Source organism: Setaria viridis, chromosome 6 (assembly GCF_005286985.2).
Source record: "Setaria viridis chromosome 6, Setaria_viridis_v4.0, whole genome shotgun sequence".
Classification (NCBI taxonomy): domain Eukaryota; kingdom Viridiplantae; phylum Streptophyta; class Magnoliopsida; order Poales; family Poaceae; genus Setaria; species Setaria viridis.
In genome coordinates, this window is record NC_048268.2 from 1,818,321 (window position 1) to 1,840,260 (window position 21,940).

Here is a 21,940-nt window from a genome sequence, read left to right on the forward strand (position 1 = left end):
TTGGTTTTTTTTGGAGGGGGTCCATGCCCACCTTATATAGCCGGGGAGGGTTACATATCAGCTTCGGATCTAAATCTAGTCGGTTATAATAAAGAAGCAAACTGAATTATGGTACAACTTATCTCTTTGTATATTTAAACTAGATCTATCTCTCTATCACTATCTCTTCACGCCGCAGGCTTGTCTTGCTTCGCACGTACCCATCTACCATCCGGATGGGCTGAGCCACCCCTCCAGCGGGCAGCCAGACCCATCCGAATGGTAACCGGTTATCATATCCCCCACAACCGCAACCTCGAGCAGACTCCTTCTCGATCGATCCTCCGTAAGCCCGAGTGGTTTTATCTTCTAGCTGGCTGGTTCATCATTGTCTCGTGGTTGCTGAGAGAACGAGGAGAGGACGGCAAGGAAGTTAAAATAGTCACTGGTGTCAAATATATGTTGAAATATCCTATCTAATATACAACATGAGAAGCAGTGCATTACGATGTGAGCCATGGCAAATGAACCTTAAAAACTGAGCGATGGGTCAACAACAATGTGGCAAGATGGTCGATGAACTGGCTGATTGTTCCTCATCTTTTGGTTATTGTGCTTGGATACTAATTCCTTCAATAATCTTAGGGTACGATTGGTTTGATGTCAGGACTGGCCACACCAATTTTTTGGCCGTTGACCAGAAAACCAGCGTCTCTTTGTGAAACGAACCGGGTTCTCGCCAAAGAGAAAAGGGATTGATTCGGACTTTCCTTTACCAATTACTTATTTAATTCACGGGATACAGGAGCTTTAAAAACGGTTTGCCGAGTGTACTCGGCAAAAATTTGAACGGCAGACGCTCTTTGCCGAGTGTTTTTTCGACACTCGGCAATGCCCCGAAAATACTTGGCAAACATTTTTCGAAAAAAAACAAGCACTAGCCCGCCACCACCGGCCGCTACCACCGGCTGCCGCCCACCACGGCCGCCGCCACTCTTGCCTCCCGACGACGCCACGCCACCAAGCCCGCCACGCCAGCACACCCGAGCTGCCTCCATGAGTCTGCGTGGCGGGTAGTAGATGCTGGCGTGGATGACCTCGCTGTTGCGGGAGCTTGTGCCAGTGCCGAAGCTGGGGCCTACCTCGACCACGACCACCTCACGGCCGGCCATTGCGAGGCTGACGAAGCCCGCGCCCACCACCACGGCGTTCGCCGCCTCTCGCGGGGCCCCAACGCGAGGCCTCGCGCTGCGAGTCCCCGCCGGCGGGCCGCCCCGGCCAGGCGCCGCAACAGGAGCATTGTCCCCACGAGGGTCCCCACGCGGTGGCCGGATCCAGGGAGGAGGGGCAGGGCGGCGGCCGGAGAGAGGGAGGGGCCGGGGCGGATCAGTAGAGAGAGGGAGGGAGGCGGGGCGGTGCGGGAAAGGAGGGGCCGGGCGGATCTGGAGAGAGGGAGGGTAGCGTAGTTATAGCAAAATAACTTTGCCGAGTGCCCAACCTAGCACACTCGGCAACGCAACCCTTTGCCGAGTGCAGACACTCGGCAAACTTATTTTGCCGAGTGTTTTTTTGATAGCACTCGGCAACAAGGTACTTTGCTGAATGCCTAAGGTAAAACACTCGGCAAACATAAAAACACTTGGCAAAGTACCATATAGTTCTTCTCGGAATATTAATTTTTTATGCATTGTTGACTCGTTGAAATGTACTTCTAGGCTATTGATCAGCAAAAGAAACAACAAAGTAAGCAAACAATAATCACACGAAGTAGTGGTTTGGGTTTGGTTTCCAGTAGGGTTTTGATTTTGGATTTGAGATCGAGGGTAATCAAACACCGTCCATGAAAATTGTTAGGGCGAACGATGCAAGGTTACCAGTTGGCTGGTATGGTTATACCTACTAAGAGGTACAAGGATGCTGGGGTTCCCGTCCACGTGCCCCAGCCATCGACGCCCCAAAATAACGCCCACTTCCCCGTTGATCATATGCTTCTCCACCGGACGCACCGCCGATGAAGACATCCGCAGGTTCCGCGACCTCCGCTGCGCCCTTGTCCTCCACCCTCCGGCATGGCTTCGACGATAACCCAATCTTCTACAATACGGGACAACTAGCCCCCTGCCCTCTCATCTGCAACCATGCATGCGGTGGCGACTTGCAACGTCGCGGCTGCCGCCATGACTTGCGCTTGGCTTCCCACCAATCTCAATCCGTGCATAGAGAAGAATGGATTGTGAGGTGAGCATTCGTGCAAATCTGGCCCAGTTCATTATTTTTGTATGAGCCTTCCAAATTTCGGATTAATCCATGGATGAGGAACGGGAGGAACGGGAAGTTATTGTTGTTTATTTGTTCTGATTGTCGATTCCATCAGATTCCACTACTTTCTGTTGATTCATCATATGTGGAGAATGAATTACTAATATTCCTATGAGATTAGCCCAAAAAATTCCTCCTATGAATTATACTAATATTCCTCCCAAAAAATTCCTCCCAAAAAATAACTAATATTCCTATGAATTACTAGTCAGTGAAAAAATAGATTATACCATGCATAAGAGTGCCAGTACTTTTTTTAGGGGATGTGGCTTCCTTGGCAAATGCAGGGGAGACTTCAATTTGATCACCAGCTTCCAGTATTCTGGAGATTTTGATGCCACAGATGGGTAGTAGAATAAATGCTCCACACATGCTGCTACTGCACTGGAGATGCTGTCTGCAGTGGCATCTAAGAATCCCAACCAAAGTGATAATGATGAATGAATGTATGCTGCAAACTGTGCCTCAGTTTAGGTCCTTAGCTGTTCTTTACGCAACAAAAAAGTACACTGGCTTCGATGGTCTTCAATCCTGATGTCTGGTGTCAACAAATACAGAGACCTACTGTCTTTTTTGTAGTACCTTTGATTTGTTTGGTTTCGACAGACAAATTTATTTCTGTTCTATGCACACAAAACTCGATAAGGGTTTGCTATTTTCTACTCGTGTTTCCATTGCGGTAAATCCACTGTATAAATTCTCGTAAAGGCACTGTGGTAATTATGGTATATTGGATTCTAATAAATTGGGCATTATAATGATTCATGCAAGTATTGTCGCCAATTAAAATATGAATTACTTATTCAAAAATAACCCTGTTATTATAGTAATTGGTTCCCCACAATAGCTTGACGTCTCAATGTCGCAACTTCCTATTCTAATTATCATCTCACAGCATTTGAATTATCGTAACGATTTTACTGTATACTAGTGAGGTGTCCAATGTGTTTGATGTTCTGCTGGATTACCGTAATTTTTTGGATATTTACCATTACTGGATTACGCACTCTCATTCTAGTATTCTGGTAACACATGCACGTGTAATGTACCTGAACTCAATTTCCCGAAGTCAGCGTGCGTAACTAATTATCATTCATTTCCCATTAATGACCGTGGCTACCGGCCACCAGAGTTGCAGCGCGGCTCGGCTCACGTGGTTGGCTCAGCGGTGACGCCCCAAAATTAGGCAGGATGTTTACATCTTGAGTCCGGACTAAAATTCATGTCACATCGAATATTCGAAAGCTAATTAGGAGGATTAAATATGAACTAATTATAAAACTAACTACACAGACGGAGGCTAATTCGCGAGACAAATCTGTCAAGCATAATTAATCCATTATTAGCATATATTTACTGTAGTATCACATTGTCAAATCATGGAGTAATTAGGTTTAATAGATTCGTCTTGCAAATTAGCATCCATCTGTGCAATTGGTTTTGTAATTAATCTATATTTAATACTCCTAGTATCTAAACATTCGATGTGACAGGAATTTTAGGAGGTTCTAAAGAACCAAACACCCTCTAAATGGCAGCACCGCACGGGATCCTGACTCGCTGGATCGTGCGTCCTGTGATCTGGCTACAGAATAAGCTATTCTCTAACTAGAATAAGTTATCCTATGGTCGGTCACGAAGTATACTTAGGCTCTGTTTGAATCCAAGGATTAAATTTTAGTCTTGCACTTTTACCTCAAAATTTAGCTCTTGGGATCCAAACAGGAGGGCTAAAAGTGACAAATAGCTAAACTTTAGGAGCTAAAATTTAGCCCCCAAAGAGGCCCTAAAAGGGGCTAAAAGTGATCCAAGGACCACAAATTCCACCCCTGCCCCTCTTCCTCTCTCCTCCGCGTGGTCCCTTGCCCCTCCCGCACTTCCTCTCTCCTCCGCCTCCCACGCCCGCTGCCTCCGCCCGAGCCCGCCTCCTCCGGCCGGCCCCGCCGCCTCCGGCCCCCCGCCTCCTCCGGTCGGCCCGTCGCCTCCGCCCAACCCCACCTCCTCCGCCCGGGCCGCCGCCTCCGCCCGGCCCCGCCTCCTTCGCCCGCCACCGCCGCCGCCAGGGAGGCTGAGCAGCCACAGCCGGCGGCGCCGCCATCGCCGCCGCGCCGCGTGGAACACTCAGCTCACCAGGCGAGCGTACAGCACCACCACCAGCGCCGCGCCCACCGCCGCCGGCATCGCGATGAGCGGCGGGCTCAGGCTCGCTCCCCCTCGCCTCCCGCCGCCCGCGACCGCCGCCACGAACGGCTCTGGTGCCGGACCTGGACCGGGACCCGGCGCCAATGCCGCGTAGGGGGAAGGCGGCGAGCTGACGTCGTGAGAGCGCGACGCGGGGGAGGGAGCAGGCGCCGGGGACGGGGACGGTGGCGGCGGCCGGCGGCGCGGGCGCCTGGTGGGCGTGGCGGTGTGGTGGCGCCTATGGACGATGGTGTCGGTGGCGCGGCAGGTCAGCGCGCGGGAGGCGGAGGCGGCGAGCACATGGTGGCGCGGCGGCAGTGGCTGCGGCTGCTGCTGCTGCTGGTGGTAGTGGGAGTGAGGAGGGAGCAGCGGCGCGGCATGATGCGTGTGGTGAGGAGGGAGCAGCGGCGAAGGGGAGAAGAGAGAGAGGGGGAAAGGAGGAGGAGGGAGGGCAAATCAGTCATTGTTTGATGAGGGACTAAAATTTAACCCATGGATCCAAACATCCCAGCAGAACTAAATTTTAGGAGCTAAAATTTAGCTCATGAACTAGTGATCCAAACACCACCTTAGCTACAATAGCTTATTCCGTACCCAACCCCTCCCGCGTCGCGCGCCTCTCCCCCATCTGGCCCTTTCCTCGCACGCGCAGGTGCCAAGCGGTGGAGCGCTCGTCTCAGGTTCGATTCCTCAAAACTGCAACTGATTTTTTTTTCAATTTTAACCTGCATCCACGCTCTCATGTTGCCTGGTGGGCCTGATGATGCCTCATGCGCTGACCATTGAACAACAACATGTTAGTGGCCCATTCAGGCCTGCATCCACGCTCGCATGTTGCCTGGTGGGCCTGATGATGCCTCATGCGCTGACCATTGGACAACATGTTAGTGGCCCGTTCAGACCTGATTGCTTGTTCGGAACCTTGAGTTTGTTCTCCTTACAAAATGACGTGCGCGCGCATAAAAATAGATTATGGGATCTAGTATCATGTTTTTTTTCCAGCGGCAAGTAATGACATGTAGATGCAAATTGTTTGCGTCAATCTAGTGTGAAAGTAGTATTTTTTTTATCCTGAAGGAATAACACGTGGATGCAAATAGTAGTGTGCTAACAAAAAAAACTATAGGAACCTAGATTCAATGTAGTAGCATCACAGATAATTATGCATTTGCACATAGGAACCTGGATTCAGCATCACGCTCCCGGACACAAGTAATACAATTGTACAACAATTATAGCAGCTAGTGATCATTACAAGGAGTGGACAGAGCCAGTAGGTCTTGTACATGCAATCGCTGCACTGGAATACTAGATAGACTTCCCTGAGGAATGATAAGCATTTGACCATGCATCATAGAGTTATCACTGTTGCAAGGTCAGAATGCCACACACAAAAAAATCCCACCCCTTACGAATAAAAAACAAATAAAAAGATTGGAGAGGTCCATTGCTCATCTAGGGTTATAAGATGGTCCCAGCGCTCAACACCTGCACAAAGGATGCTCCAAAGGTTGTTGTTTGGGTTGGAGCCAGCAGAGGTTGGGGAATTCACGTCACAATGTTGGCCTTCTGCTCGCCGCCTACAGCTTGTCAGTAAGAATGGGCTCGGCAGTAGGACCCATCCTGTCATCAGGTAATCAAACCAAGCCTGCACCTAGTAGTAAATTTGGATTGACAAATCAGATCAGAATCTCTTGGATGAAATGAATGCATATCAGCCAGTAGGAAGCATGCACATCTGAACATTTAAATCACTGAATGAAAACAAGTCGCATATCTGAATTTTGAACAGGAACTCATCTAGACATATTCACAAATAAAACTCATCAATTCATTTATAAGAGAAAAAGGGAAATTAATAAAGCTCTAGTTATCTGAACAGGAATCCCTAAACCAAGAAATAAACATCTAGTTCTTATCTGAGGAACCAGCATCCCTCTTCCAACAAACTGTGGTTAGTCCACTTTGGTTTGCAAAATAATCTGTCTGCAACGTGAGCCCTAGGGGTTCAGGGGTCTTCTTAGTCCACTTTCCACCTGTTAAAGAAAAGAGTCAGAACAATAATGTCTGAAAAAGTGAAAATATGTGTCTGAGCAAATAAAACTGCATCCGTAAATAAAGGCAACAAGAGCAATCTAGTTTTACAGTGTAATTCAAATCCAAAATTCTAAAAAAAGTATTGAAGAGGGTAATCCATGTAGTATCATAGAAGTAGCACAAAAAGGTGAAATCCTGCTTTGTTTCCCTACAGAAATGCATGCAATTAATAATCCGTATTCTTCACTTCAACTAATATGTGCAGCTCAATTAACTGCAGTCAGCCAAAAGTGCCTAAGGTGTCTAGTGTTAATGAAAATTTGCCTTTGCCACTAAGCTGGCCCCTGTTCGTCATTATGCCGTTCAAATTTCAGTCATTTTCCTTTTTACCAGTAAGTCCGTGTTCCCATAAGAGCTGAGTACTAGTCTGGAGAGGGACCATCACCTAGCGGGGCTAAGCATCCACCTAGGGGAATACATTGTCATTCTTCCATTATGCGATAATTTGTTTTACTGTCACTGTCAGTTTGACTGAAGAAAAGCATGCAAAATTTGGATCATTACGAGTATAACCAAGATACCCTCCATAATTGACAAAAGAACCACCCAATGTATTGTTTCTGTTCATAACTAATGGATGTTTTCTAGAAGTTCAAAATAGTCTTATGCCACCTTGACAGACTTCAGCCGAAAATGGTGAAAAATGCTGAAATCAAAAGGAGCAAATAAAGGAAGTGTAGCAAAAGGAAAATGGGCAAACTTTTAGAGGCAGAATGGACAACTGGTTCACCCTCAGCAGTAAAAACACAATCCTCCTTTTGTCACCGTGAGCAGCATAAAAATATGACCATTCTCACGAAACTCTCAGCCAATGGGCAGGTACCATATAGCAGATGGCTTGAAACTCAGAGAGCACGTGATTCAGATTGGATTAGCGAGCAGTGGCTCACTGCGGAGTGTTGCTTATTTTTCCAAACAGACTTACAAAGAATACTAAGATGGCAGAAAGGCAATCACAAACATTGATGAGCCAAAGAAAAGAAACACACCTATATCCACACTTTATATATGTCAAGGCAGAAATTAGCACTGGGTATCAATAAACTATTAATTGAAACAATTCATGAGAACATCAAAGAATCAGGGACCCATAGCAATAAGATATTAGCATCATAGGTTACTTTGTACATTAAGTTCTCATACGTACTACCATACTGATTTATTAAGAATTCAAGATTAGCTTTCAAATTTTTTGCAGAACCTAATGAATTCATAGAATCAACTCAACCTTAAATTTATATAATAGGTTCCTAACACGGATATATAGACATCGTCTCAGAACGAACAGATTCTTTTGTACTTCCAATTATCAGGCATCACTTACATCATTAGTCAGAAGAGATCTACAAGAGAAAGATTTAAGTCGTGGAGATTGTCCCGCCGATGTTGAACCACTGTCATTACTACCAGTTCGTTTATCACCCTGCCAACGGAAAGGTATTTGTAAATTAACAAACTCCAAACTTGCAAATATAGCAATGTTGACAAGAGTTGCATCATTGATTAATGCCTGAAAAGAGTGTTGTACCCTAGACGATACATTTGCCACATTTGTTACAGAAGGCTACAAAACATTCCCATGAAAAATGCCTCAACAATACTTTTGCCCCCATTTGTTCCAGAAGACCATTTGAGGGAGTGGAAACTAACAACCTCAGCCTTGGCTGATGTAACATGAAAACATTCAAATTTGGCGTTGTGCTTGAACTGACTATTAAAAGGCAATGAAAACCTTGGTGGCAATGAGAATACTACAATGCATACCTGCCCTCACGGATCAAGAAGGGGAGCGCACAGCCGCACCGCCGCTCGCCTGGAGGACGGAGCCCCGCCTCGATTTGGTTGTCAGGTCGGCAAATCCAGTTTGCCCTCACGCCCACGACGAGGATCCGGCCGGGAGGTGCCCCTGTTGTTCGCCGTAAGGGGAAGGAGACCGTAGCCGTCGTCACGTGGAGGGGGATGGCGCCGACGACTGTCACCGGCCAACCAGCGGTAGGAGCGGGAGATGACGAGTGGCGGCGGCGGTGGCTTACGTACGTATGTATCGTAGAGTGACACGTGTATCCGGAGGAGTCTTGCCCTCAAGTCTATGTACTCTAATATATATTGACCATAGCCTCAATGCAATACGATCCATACATGGGATTAGTGTTTAGCCGAACCGCGCCCCTCCTACCGTGTTGTAATCGACATTGTGCTTTACCATCCATGTGCCTCAGTAGTATTCTTTTTGCTATTAAATTTCCTCTTTAATTGTTCACCTAACTTGGACCTCTTGATGTATTGCTTGGCAACAATGAGCTAGTGTGATGATCTTATTATGAAATATTTGTGAAATGTTAGAGGAGTGAGTAATGTTTTTGTTTTTTGGGAGCGAGCCCAAAGTCAGGACGAAGTAGGAAAAACAGAGGAAGTAGTGCGATGACATTATGGACACTGCACAGGCCACTTTGTGAGAAGGACTCTGCGTTGCTGCATGACTGCATCTGCATGGCTGGCTGGCTGCAGTCGGTACATGACCATCTATCTGCAGACAGTTCTTCAGTTATTGGTGGCCTCGCGCCGGCAGTCGGCAAGTCCGTCCCAGCCTACCTGTTCATGGCTTCAATTTGGCTACTCTGTTAGTCCATTCTATCTAGCTACTACTTCCAAACGCTTTGCCTGTTCATCCAAATTAAGTTTGATCGGCTCCCAGCAAACCAGCGTCAGAGCTTCAATTTTCTGAATATATCAATAGAATCTCAGAAACTCGATGTCTCTGATCCACAAGCCTTCGTACGTTTCAGCAAAATAGACCATTGCAGAAAAGACACCACCATGCATCCTCGCATCAGATGATCACTGAATCTCAAGCACCATTTACCTCGTAGCCTTTTTGTCTGGATAAAACATCCTCGTGTACCGATCGATCTTTATTTAATAACACATGCATTGCACGTTCTCACTCTGCCGGTTGCCCCTCGGAAGTTTGAATCTTCTCTTGATAGATGCATGTGTTCTTTTGAGAAAGACCACCGTTGTCACTGATCACAATGACAAAAACGTCGCGTACCTACATGTGCAAACAAACCACTCGCTTCAATTCCTTTCTTTCAGCTCCTTTGGGCATGCATCATGGGCATGTGAACAAGCGAGACGGAAGCCTGGAAGATGGTCGTCATCCAGTGCCAAGATGCCATATATCCGTCAAAGTACTTCCCTATCGGCAGAATAAGAACCACACACCTCACGACACGAGAGAGCACCATTTTTGGCATGTGCACGGGCATGGAATCCCTGTGCCTCTCGTGGCTCTTGCATGCATGGCTGGACTAGTGCCGTAGACCCACGAGTCAGCGCAGACATATGCATGAAGCACATGTAAAACATATTCTAATTTCTATTAGATTTGCAATAGGTTTATTTTTTTTCATGTGTAGCCCTATCTCTACCACACAAAAGTTTTGCACCATATGTTTCAATCCTATAAACTACACATGGTAATTATAGAAAAAAAAAGGTAAAGTGGAATGTAAAGTGCAATAAGTAATGTGGAAGGTAAATGAACTAGGTAATGCAAATTCTCGACACAATGCACGATTACTTTTTGCCGAAGTATCACAAAGCTCTCGCTTTCCCCTAATCCTTGTTGGAGAGGCCAAGCTCCTCGTTGGCTAACTCTATGGATAGGCAATGGGTCTTCCGCATGTGCAAGTGGGTCTTTCTCTTACTTGGATGTTCTCTGCCATCTTCACTAGCTAGAGCTTCGCCAATCACCAAAGGGTCTCTCCTCCCTACGAGCACCAACAGTCACTCCGCAAACATAGTTGGAGGGTCTTGTTAACAAGCTCTGGATTTACAACAATTGTTGTGCGCAGGCACAGATAGAAAAATGGTGTTCAAACCTCACCTAACTCTTAGCTAATCCCAATGCCGCCCACCTCCCGCTCCTTCTCCACCGCAATGTGCTGCCTCCCTCCTCCTCCTCCTCCTCCCCAATTGTGGGACAGGCCAAAGAAGCGGCCACTAACGCCATGGCGGTGAGGGAGGTGATCCTCCGCTTCTTGGTGGGGGCTGCTTCACACGCCACCACCACATCGACCAGGCTAGTAGCACAGAGTCGCGGACGAGATCCGCCACCGTGGTGTTGTCGATGGCTGTGGTGAAGGGCCATGCTCACGCGGACTTCGAGTGAGAGCTCACAAGTAGCCGATGTTGCCTCCCCTTCAACTATTACCTTCGCCGTCATGGTGGCAGGGCTGCGTTGGCGTTCCAACGATGTAATTAGGTGACGTAAGCGCTAGGATTTTTAATGAATGAATTGCCCTTTTGCACGGTCTGGGCTTTGTCATGGATAATTGCAATGTGGTACTCGCCAAATATTTTTTAGGTACACTGATAGTATGATAGTATTCAAACCGGTGTTAAATTACATTAGTAGTTAAAGGTTAAACAAATGTGGTGGCCTAAGTAAGTACCAGCTCTTAACAAACACGGTAGTTTTAGTTAGTTATTGTCGCCTGTTCTAACAAAAGTCGTATTCTAACCGGTGCTCCATGTGCACCGGCATGTTTAGTTAGATATCAATTGGTTCACTGAAATGTAATGCAATCGCTTTACGGACGGTAACAAATCACGATACCGTTGTTTGTTTCAAGTCATCCGTAATCAATTAGCCTTATAATCAGATCACAGCCTTATACAAATCCATTACTCCTCCTTCCCCACTGTAATCAGAATACCACCCCCGATGCGAACAACGCTACCCAAGGTCCAGCTCTGTGCCCATGCCTCCGCCACCGCCATCGCCTCCCGTGGCTGCACCGCCGCCGCTGCCGCCGCCGTTGACTCCCGTAACTGTGCCGCTGCCATTGCCGTGGTCAGCTCCTGTAGCTCCACTGCTGACGCTGCTGCCGTGTAATCAAACAGTCACTCCTGAACCCTACTCCTGAACCCTGTACTCGCTGCTCTTTGCTCCTGTCGCCATGAAGGTCGGAGCAGCGGAGTTCATAGAGGATTTCGGATTCAGATTCTTGGCAACGATACTTCAACTTTTTGTGCAAGATTCAGGCAATCGCTCGAATCTCAATTGTGGTTAGAGTTTATGGCCGGTCGTTCGATTTGAGGGAAACCGAACTCCATTAGCTGACAGGGAGCTTGATTTGGAAACAAAGTTCAAACCGAGCTCGATTTAATGGCGACCGGAGGAGGGAGAGATTACCTCGTCATCGTTGTCAGGGGCTTGAGTGGATTGACGCTTGAACGAGCCAACCTTGCCCCGTTGCTTATGCAGGCCTTCGATGCTTCCAGTTTGTCTGTCAGTTCCTTCTCATAAGTGTGTAACCAAACAAAGGACGCAATCGTTCATTCCGGAATGGAAACCGCTGCGATCTGATTATGTTTACATTTACATTACCATTTCTCCAACTAAACAACATTTTAGTTATTGTCGACGGTTCTAACACCAACATGAATAACATATCTGAAAGAATCGAGATGTCACCTAGGGGGGTGATTAAGCGAGATGATCAATTTATAAAATTTCGACCCTCTCAATTGCACTGTACAGGCTAAACCGGTTAGTTAGACCGGTCCAGGCAGAGTGACACACAAGTAGTGCTTGAGTCTCTCCTTCACTTTTAGTACCAACCAAACTTGGAGAGTGGCTTCTGTAGATGATTTTCAATAGGGAAAAATAGTCACTGCACACAAGACAAGCACACCCAAGTAGATTGAAGCGGAAGTACAAGCAAATTGCTAGAAATCAACAAGTGAAGCAAACCGAAATGAAGACACGACGATTTTTTTATCCGAAGTTCAGATCCACCATAATGAATCCTACGTCTCTGTTGAGGAGCCTATTGGAATACGAGTCTATTTCAACTCCCTTCCAACAAGATGGGTCTCTTTCAACCATTTTCCTCGTCTCCACTAGTTGATCTTTTTCCCTGCGGAGGGAAGATCACAGCCCTAACAAACTTGCCGCTGCTCACCACACCTTGGGAGCTAGCCGACGACACCTAGCCATCTAGGAGGCACACCTCGAAGATTAACAAATGCTTCAAAAGCTTTCTCAACGCGAACCACAAGTGCTCAAGCTATGGATTGCTCTCTTCAACTCACTAATGTTCACACAAGATCACTCTCAACCCAACTCAAAAATTTCTCAAGAATCACTCAAGTCTCACAAAGAGAGGTTGAGGAGAGTTTTTCTGGTCACTAGACGGTGTTCAAGTCGTGTAGAACCAGCAACCCATAAAGGAGGGGGCCAGGGGGTATATATAACCCCACAAACCAGAACTAGCTGTTGGGGTTGATCAAACCGGTCTACTTTGAAAAACTAGCCGTTGCCCTTAGACCGGTCTGCCAAACCGATCAGGCCGGTTTGGCTGAGTTAGCTGTTTGCTCACTGAATCGCAGACCAGTCTGCCTGGCTGAGTTAGCCCCAAAACTTTACACTCTCACTTATGATTCACCTACTGGTTGAAACAACCTTTGTTAGTTGAGCTGGAACAGTTAGCTCACTCAAAGGTTTTCTCGAGGTCAACCTCACATAGATCAACTAAGAGCACTTTTGGTGTTGTCAATTAACTAATGTTGCATCCCTCTTGATAGTACGGCATACCTATACTCAAGAATAAATATAAATAATATATCATCCACTTGAGCTCGTAAGTCTTCATCCATGCCATACTTCGATCAATAGTCATTTAAAGGCTCTCAACATAGCTATCATCTTGAGCACATCCATCTAGTGACTTAAGATTCTCTCTTGTTCATGATAAGATATACTTGAATCTTTAGGTCACTCTGTTTAACAATCACACTAGATTCAATGTATTGCATTGCTTCCCTCGGTAAGGTTTAGATGTGATACTTCGAAACCCCCCGGATACTAGCCACTTCATCTTAGCAAAATGCACATGGTCCAAGCCATCACTTGTCCAAAGCTTGCTTAGTCACTCACTCTAGTATCTTGCTTGATTTCTTCACCTATTCTTGCCACTTTGAATCCCATTTGAAATCCTCTTCAAATGCTTGTTCTTGATTGATAAAGAATATCTCATGAATTGCAAGCTTCCAATAACAAGACCAATAAGTAGCACATAAGCTCATGTCTTTTTATCATATACATATGAAGTCTTGCAACATCCATTCGTAAATATCACTATTCATTTCTTAATGCTCCCTTTACATGTTAATCAAGCTATCATATGATTTGGAGATTTACAGATCAATCATCAAGCATATCCCCAAGTTTTACTTCATCCTTGCTTGTCATTGATCATACAATTTTATCACGGGATCACACACTTCCTTGCTTTTCTTTATTGTGAGCCATATAATACACATTTAACTTAAGACATAATATCATATCTATGATATGAGAATAAAACCCTGCTCACAATATTAAGCAAACAAGTTAGTCTTTTAATCGTTTTGTCATTCAATTCACCAAAACCCACTTAGAGACCTAGATGCACTTTCAATACCCTTATTCGCCAGTTATGGTCAGTTCCATAACTGGCACGGATGAGGGTTTCGCGCTAGCAATTACGACGGTCCTTACAATAATATTTTCTCCTTTTATTGGACCTAGGACATCACTTTGCTTCGTTTAGCATGGGAAATTGGTGTGGGATATGATGATGGAATATGTCCAATTTATTTGGAACGAACGTATCAGCCATAGGTGGGATGAGTTATTTGGAGAACCTACGTGACTCGCGCACTAGATATCATGGCTTCGTACGAAACAACAAAATAGTACTATGTGTTGCAAGTAGCGGTTTCGTTTATCTACTCAAAGCAGCCTGATGATGTGGCAGTTTTGAAAAAATATGAAAATAAAATTTCTCATTGGGACCAGTCCAGTTAAATAACACGAGATAATCATTTCTGATTTCTCTTTCTTCCAAAAGCACAATCATGGGCATGCCTGGACAAACGCTGCAAGACGTACGTTTTTTTGCATGCCATACATATCAACAACACAACAAGGATGCACGCGTACGTCGATGGTCAGGTGTTATTTGTGCTTTTGCATTGGCACATCAAAGATCCATGCATGCCATGCTGGTGTGTTTATACCATGTTCCACGAGACTTGTAACACCCTAATTTTCAACTTTTGCAAATTAATAAAATTTGTTAGAATTTGCTAAAATTTATTTGCTTGTGTTTAAGGATTTAAGGATTTTCTAAGGTTTTATTTAATGATTTTATTTAATTTCCTAGGCATTCAAATATTTTTCTAAAATTTAATTAATGAATCATAGAAGTTTATTGTTGCATTCATGCTAGTGCATTTATTTTGGTTGTTTGAATTCAAATTTGTATTTGAATTCATATTTGAATCCCTTTTCAAATAATAGGAAAACCCTTTCGTTTTCTTTCCCTTTTCTCTTTTTTTTTCTCTTTTTTTCTTTCGACCCGTTCCTCGTTTCAGCCCAACTCCACAGCGCAGGAGATAGCCCAGCAGGCGGGCCTAGCACCACCTCCTCCATCTCACCCAATGACAGGCGGGGCCTGTCATACCCCTCCTCCCGCACGCCCTCGCCTACGCCCGACTTGAACTCGAGTCAGAGCCGGACTGCGCTGCCCCCGCGTCGTGGCGTGCATGCCAAGGCCACCCTCGAGGCTTTATAAACCACGTCGCCACCGCACCCTGAAGCCCCTCACCGAACCTTAAACCCCGCGCCTTGAGCTCCTGCGCTGCTGCTCGAGCTCGAAGCCTAGCCGCCAAGCCACCACGCTCGTTTTCTACCGTCGCCGCCTTCCCATTGACGAGATCACCGCTTGGAGCACCGCAAGGAGGTGAGGAAGCCGCCCGCAAGGATCCCGTGCACTCCCGTGCTTTCTTTCGCACCCACGAGCTCGCCGAAGTTACCGCCGCCGCGCCGAGCTGCTCCGCCGCGTCGCCTCACGTCGTCGTCACCTTAGCCGTCGCGAAATTTGCCAAGATCGATTTGCCGCGCCGCCAGCTTCATCCTGACCCAATCCCCATCGAGAATTGTGGACTGCTGCTCGAGGCAGCCGCCCGCCGCCGTCACGCGCCACCGCCCATCTCCTTCCAGCCGATCGCAACCGTCCAATTTGGTGCCGACAGTCCAGATCGGATCTGACCCGGGTCAATACCTGTCGACCCGAGCCGCTCGTGCCGCTTTTGCAAAAAGACCTCGATGTTTTCTCTTTTCGCACCCAAGATCCATCCAGTTCAAAAGTATTTCAATCTAAGTCCTTTTTCTTCTATTTTAACCCCTACCCTTTTATAAAATTCCACCCGCCATCCTTTTTGGTTCTTTTACGCGTTAGACTTTTTGTTTATATGTTTAATTAGATTTTAGCCCTCAATTTCTTTAAGTTTAGCCCCTGAAACTTTAGTTTTCTCGCAGTTAAGCCCCCTGAACCTTATTTAACTCATATCTTTAGTGTTTTAAATCCGTTTTAAGCAATTCTTGCGCCTATGAGTTCGTGTTGATGCATGGATTAGTTTTACGGTCTTGTTTTGCTTTGTTGCTAGTACTTGATGTAATGTTTTCTTATTTTACTCCTTTGTTTGCTTGTATGCACTTGTTTGGTGCGCATAGAAGGATCGCAGTTCGAGTGATTCGAAGAGTAAGGCTTTGAAGACTCAAGAGCAAGTTAAAGTCGTACCTTGATCACAATTTGATCCTATGCAACCTTTGCTTTCTTGTTCATAACACATATGCTATGCACTTTAAGTATATAAATATGATGGGTCCTATTTAAGGTGTGCCTAATTTTATCCCTGCACCTTGATCAACCTGGGTTTACTTTAATGTTGGGTAGTTCTTGCTTAGTTGCTCTAACTAGATATGGTGGTATTAATGAAGCAATACTTAAACTTATTTTATTTATACTATACCTTCCATTAATACAAGATCACCATGCTTAATTGAAACATGGAGCGACCACCTAGGAAAACAGTACAACCATAAGAACTACATGGCTCTGGTCTTGACTAATTAATTAGAAACTCTAGTTCGTGGTAACTTTACTTGAAAGGGGCAAGAGGGGGAGACAGTAGTTGGTGTATAGCCCAACCCTCAGACTGATCTGCTCTATGGTACCTTCGCAATTTGAGAGAGGTTTATGCCTTGCGCTGATCATGAAACCTTAGCAAGCTATCCTTACTAGGGAATCTTTATAAATGACCCGTAGCATACCTATGCAATCACACCTTGGAAGTGTGGTATTGTGTCTGGCCCGCATAGCATGGGTGGGTCTAAAGTTCTTTTGAACTTTTATGCAACTTGTGGGTAAAGATGTACAACCTCTGCAGAGTGTAAAACTGTTATAACAGCCATACTTATAGTCAAGAGCGGCCTAGACCACATGATTAATATAACGAAAGTTGAATTATATTGATGTTATTTATTGTTGTTATGTTTATTTATGCTCATATTTAATGTGGATTGTATAAACTTATACTTAGTAATCGCTAATAAAATTTGACCAACTAATTAAAATGCTGAATTGCTATTAAACCATAGCCTACCCTTGCATAGCCTTATACTACACATAAGTACGAACCATAAGTGTACTCACCCTTACTAAAACTGCTGCTCAGACTAAGTCAACTTTGAGGAGGTTTTGAAGACTTCGAGGAGTTCTAGGAGTACGTGCATCCCCGGTCAACTGCCTGTGGAGTTGTTATCATCGTTGGAGTTCCGCTGCTAGAATAAAGACTCGTTTTGCTATTCGAATTAAAGAATTTCGGTCATGTAATAAATATAATACTCTCTTTACGTTTTGCATTGTCTATGGTATTTACTGAAATTGTTGCATATGTGAATTTGATCTTGACGTACATGTAATTTATTCCGATTTTGCATTTAAAATCGTGCGTAACATTCTTCCCTCCACCGTGCCCCGACGACACCCTGCCGGCCGTCCGGCTGGTCCCCACGCGCGCGGCAGCGGCAGCTTGCTTAATCAGATGGCGCGTCTGGTCTGCTTCTGCACGACGGCCGTCCCTCTCCCCGGTTTTTGGCAACGTAGACATACTGCAAAAGTTTTTTTTTTTTTGGAAAACCATCCACGCCACCAGCTTTACTATGCATGATGTGTTAACAGAGAAGAAGGTAAACATGCTACAAAAGTGTGTTGATCAATATTTCAGGACTGACGGCTAAAGTGGAAGTCTAGTTTGGAGTCGTGGCTGCCGGAAGCTGCCAGCAGATAGGAGAAAGGGAGAGGTGACCATGCACGCACGCAGCTGCTATACGTGGCGGACTTTGGATCACCAGCCACACAAACCCTATCTAGCTTGACATCTGTCAAACTGATGGCCATATCACCAATCGGTGGGGAATTGAAGTGTGTGTAGGACGTGGACTTACCTAAAATAAAAATAAATAATTTTATAACCAATAGTCACTACTATTCACCAAGAGTGGTTGCTGCATGGTGGCCTTCAGTATAGTTGCTAATACTTTGCTGCCAAGTGCCAAAACAGCGCGTGAATCACGCACGCTAAGCTACAGACGCGCGGGTCCGCGCCGTTCGGAGCCACACGAACATGGTGCTCCGTCGTCGTCGTCTTCACGCGCTGGCCGCCTCCGCTACCGCGCGCTAGCTGCGTGCTACACCTGTCCCAATCAGGGGTCACTACTGCCGTCGCTACCATGGCTGTGTTCTAGTTGTCACGATGTATAGCGCTAGCTTGGCTGGACAGGTCCATGACTTACACGTATAGTACGCATGCACTGCACCTCCCGGATCTGGGGCTCTGTTCGTTACTTCCTATACACAGATCTGGAATTTTCCCAACGGTTGCAAAATTGAAATCCTAGCAAGAATGCATGTCTCATGTGTGATGGGATATGGATCTTGGTCAGTGCCGGCGCATGCAAAATACCCGCCGCATGCTTAGATTGTGCATTCTTCTTCTTTTTGTTTTTGTTGTTGCCAATTTCATTCACGTGTTCGTTCTATAGATGGTTCGTGAATGTGATATTGCTTCTCAAATTTATAGGGATGCAAGTCCAATAATCACAACCAATTGTGCCCTAGTGATTCAGTAATAACTCTGACATAGTTATGTTCAAGACATGCATTTGAAGTACCCATGGCAGCAGGAAAAATAATGTATTTGGATTAATTTGCAGGAGTTTAGCATGTACATGGACTTGGTCCAGATACATTTAAATCCGTGGAAAATAACCAACAAGGCCTACGTTAGCCGCGGTGACAACGACTCTTCTAACTTTTCTCACTACTCCACAGCCCTTCATCACCGCCGGCTCCAAACCCATCATCATCACCGGTTTCGGATCCGTCGTATAGATCGGGAGGAACCAAGAACCGGCAGTGATGCGAGTTAAAAAAATGATTAAAAAGAATCCCCACCCTGGACCCTACCACACCAGTTGCACAGGCTCCATTGGTGCCCCACCCGTGCCACGCCAGAGCTTGGCCACACCGGCTGGATCCGCCCATGGATGAGAGAGAGAGAGAGGGCTTACCGTCGCCGCCGCTGCCCGCTGGATCTGCTCCTCCCCATGCGTCGCCTCTCCCGCCGTCGGATGTTGAGGATGCCGCCGCTGCTGCTCCTACGGTCGGATGTTGAGGATGCCGCCGCTGCCGCTCCGCCGTTCTCCCACCACCACTCCACTGCATTGACTAGTCGTGCTCTGCCGTCTGTGGCCACCGCTACTCGCCTCGCCGCCGCTCCTCACTAGCCGATCTAGTCCAGTGAGGGGCGAGCGGAGGGGGGAGCAAAGGGGTCAGAGGTGAGGTGTGGCGCGAGAGGAGGGGAGGGGGGAGAGAGGGAGGCGGGAGGGAGGAAGGAGGGAGGAGAGAGCGGCGGGAGGGAGGGAGAGAGAGACAGACTAAGGGGGAGGGCCGGCGTGTGGGTGCGGAAGGGGAGGAGAAGGGTGTGGCGCGGACGTGAGACGGAATTAAGTGGAACGAAATGTTTTTTTGAGTTCGTGCCCTATTTCACTGCTGGCTGGGGTTAAAATCCGGCAGTGATACTTTCACTGCTGGTTTTACCCACCAACTGACGGTGAAAGTGAGCCTGACCGCCGGTTTTGAAGGATGCTACCCCCACCAACTTCAAAACCGACTGTGAAACTCTATCACCGCCGGCCCACGCAAAACCGGCTATGATGGGCCAGCGGTGATAGTATATTCTGTAGTATTATCTCTAAGGATTGAGATTGAAATGACAAGGAAAGGACTAAAGGAGCATCTTCCTTTTGCACAAGAATAAATATGAGAGCGAAGGGGATTGTAGGAGGGACAATGCAACGCAAGCTCAGCTCTCAGTAGCACGAAGTAGGCTTGCTTTTATGGCATTAAATGGCCTGGAATGAGTATGAATGGAAAAAAAAATGTCGCCCTCAAGTCTCAAAAGCAAAGGAGTTTGAAAGGGGCAAAGCTAATCGCAGACTTAGAAGAAACTTTTACAAGCCTGCGAGCGTTACGATGGAAACTCAATCCTACCAAGTGCGTTTTCGGCGTACCATCAGGGAAATTACTCGGGTTCATCATCAGTCATCGAGGCATTGAAGCAAACTCTGAGAAAATCTCCACCATTACTAACATGCAAGCTCCATCTGGCATCAAAGACGTTCAGAAACTCACAGGCTGCATGGCGGCTCTAAATAGATTCATATCAAGACTTGGAGAGCGAGGTTTACCTTTCTTCCGCACTCGATTTTTTGTTCTAGTACTGCTGCTTGTCAATCCAAAGTCTCATAACCTTCTAGCTACTTCACTTTTGTTGGCCTCTCCAATGAGGTTAGTGGTGGGGATTGGGGTAGTTAGGGTTCAGGGTTGGGATTGTCGGAGTTTGCAGGGCCTAGAGGGAAGGCTGGGGGTGGCAGGTCAGCCCGGCGGAGGTGGTGGCTTGGTGGGCGCGGGGGCAGCGAGGCTGGTGGCGGCGGCGGCGCCAGCCCTGGTAGAGGAGGAGGCCAGTTGGGTCAGGTAGGGGCAGGGGTGATGGCGGGGGCGCAAGGTGGGAGTGGGAGGGGTCGGGAGGTGGCTGCCGCAGGAGGGCTAGGGTCTCGCCGGAGCTCCGCGCCGGCATGGCAGCACGTAGGGTGGCGGCGGGGCATGGTGAGACGAAGAACAACTGAGCTACTGGAGGTTGAAGAAATGAAAATGTGGCTGGAGGTTGAAGATGCCGGAGGCCATCCGATGTCCATCCAACGCTCAGAAAAATCGAGTGTCAGGGACTCGAGAAATATCCCTTTGAAAAAAGAAGTGTCTTGTTTTCCTTGTTTAGATTCATGCCTAGCTGGAGACGTATGTTAGAGACATCGCACTCGGACTGGGCCACCCTCTAGCATGGTTCCGTATGTTCTCCTCCGATATAAGCAACATTCATCTTGTTGTCCTAAATTGAAGGTTGTTTTGATATTTCTAGATTTATAAATTTTGTTACGTATCTAAACAAAAACTATGTCTAGGTATATTATAAAATGTATGAATCTAAAAATGCCGAAATGATTTGGGAAGGATGGAGTATCTACAATGATCTCTAGAAGGGCCGTAAGGGAAACGAAATTCCACAGGGTTCCAAAGTGCACGATACCGGCCGGTCGGCCGGTTCTAGGAATGTAGCCGTGAGCCGGAGCCGATCACACTGCTGGACGGAGAGACAAAGCTTATTGGCCTTGGCCACCAGCAGTCCGATTGATCGAAGATGAACAAGGCGGTTATTAGAAGACGAAGGGGGTGTTTGGGAAACACCTGTTAAAGTTTAACACCTATCACATCGGATGTTTGGATGCTAATTAGGAGTACTAAACATAAGCTAATTACAAAACTAATTGCACGGATGGAGTATAATTCGCGAGACGAATCTATTAAGCCTAATTAGTCCATGATTTGACAATGTGGTGCTACAGTAACCATTTGCTAATGATGGATTAATTAGGCTTAATAGATTCGTCTCGCGAATTAGCACAAGGTTCTGCAATTAGTTTTATAATTAGCTCATGTTTAGTCCTCCTAATTAGCATCCAAACATCCGATGTGACACTGTTAAAGTTTAGCACCTCGTATCCAAACAGCCCCGAAGAAGAACACTGTCCACTAGAAAAGAAGGCCAAAAAAGGAAATGTTCCCATCCACAGTGGAGACACACCCGCAGCAGCAGAGACCTCACCGCGTGCACATCCACACTTGGGCACGCACTGGCTGGCTGCCTGGCTCCCTGCTCGCTGCCAACCTGGTGATCGAATCCCAGCCGCACGTTTGCCGAGCTGAGGATGCTCGCGCGGCTTCGCATCTTGTTGGAGCGCGCGCCCACGCGGCGCGTGACCACACGGACCGGCACGGCAACACGTACGCACGCCTCCGGCGTTCTCCAGGGCTCACGCCGGCCGCTGACGTCACCGCTGAGACACGCC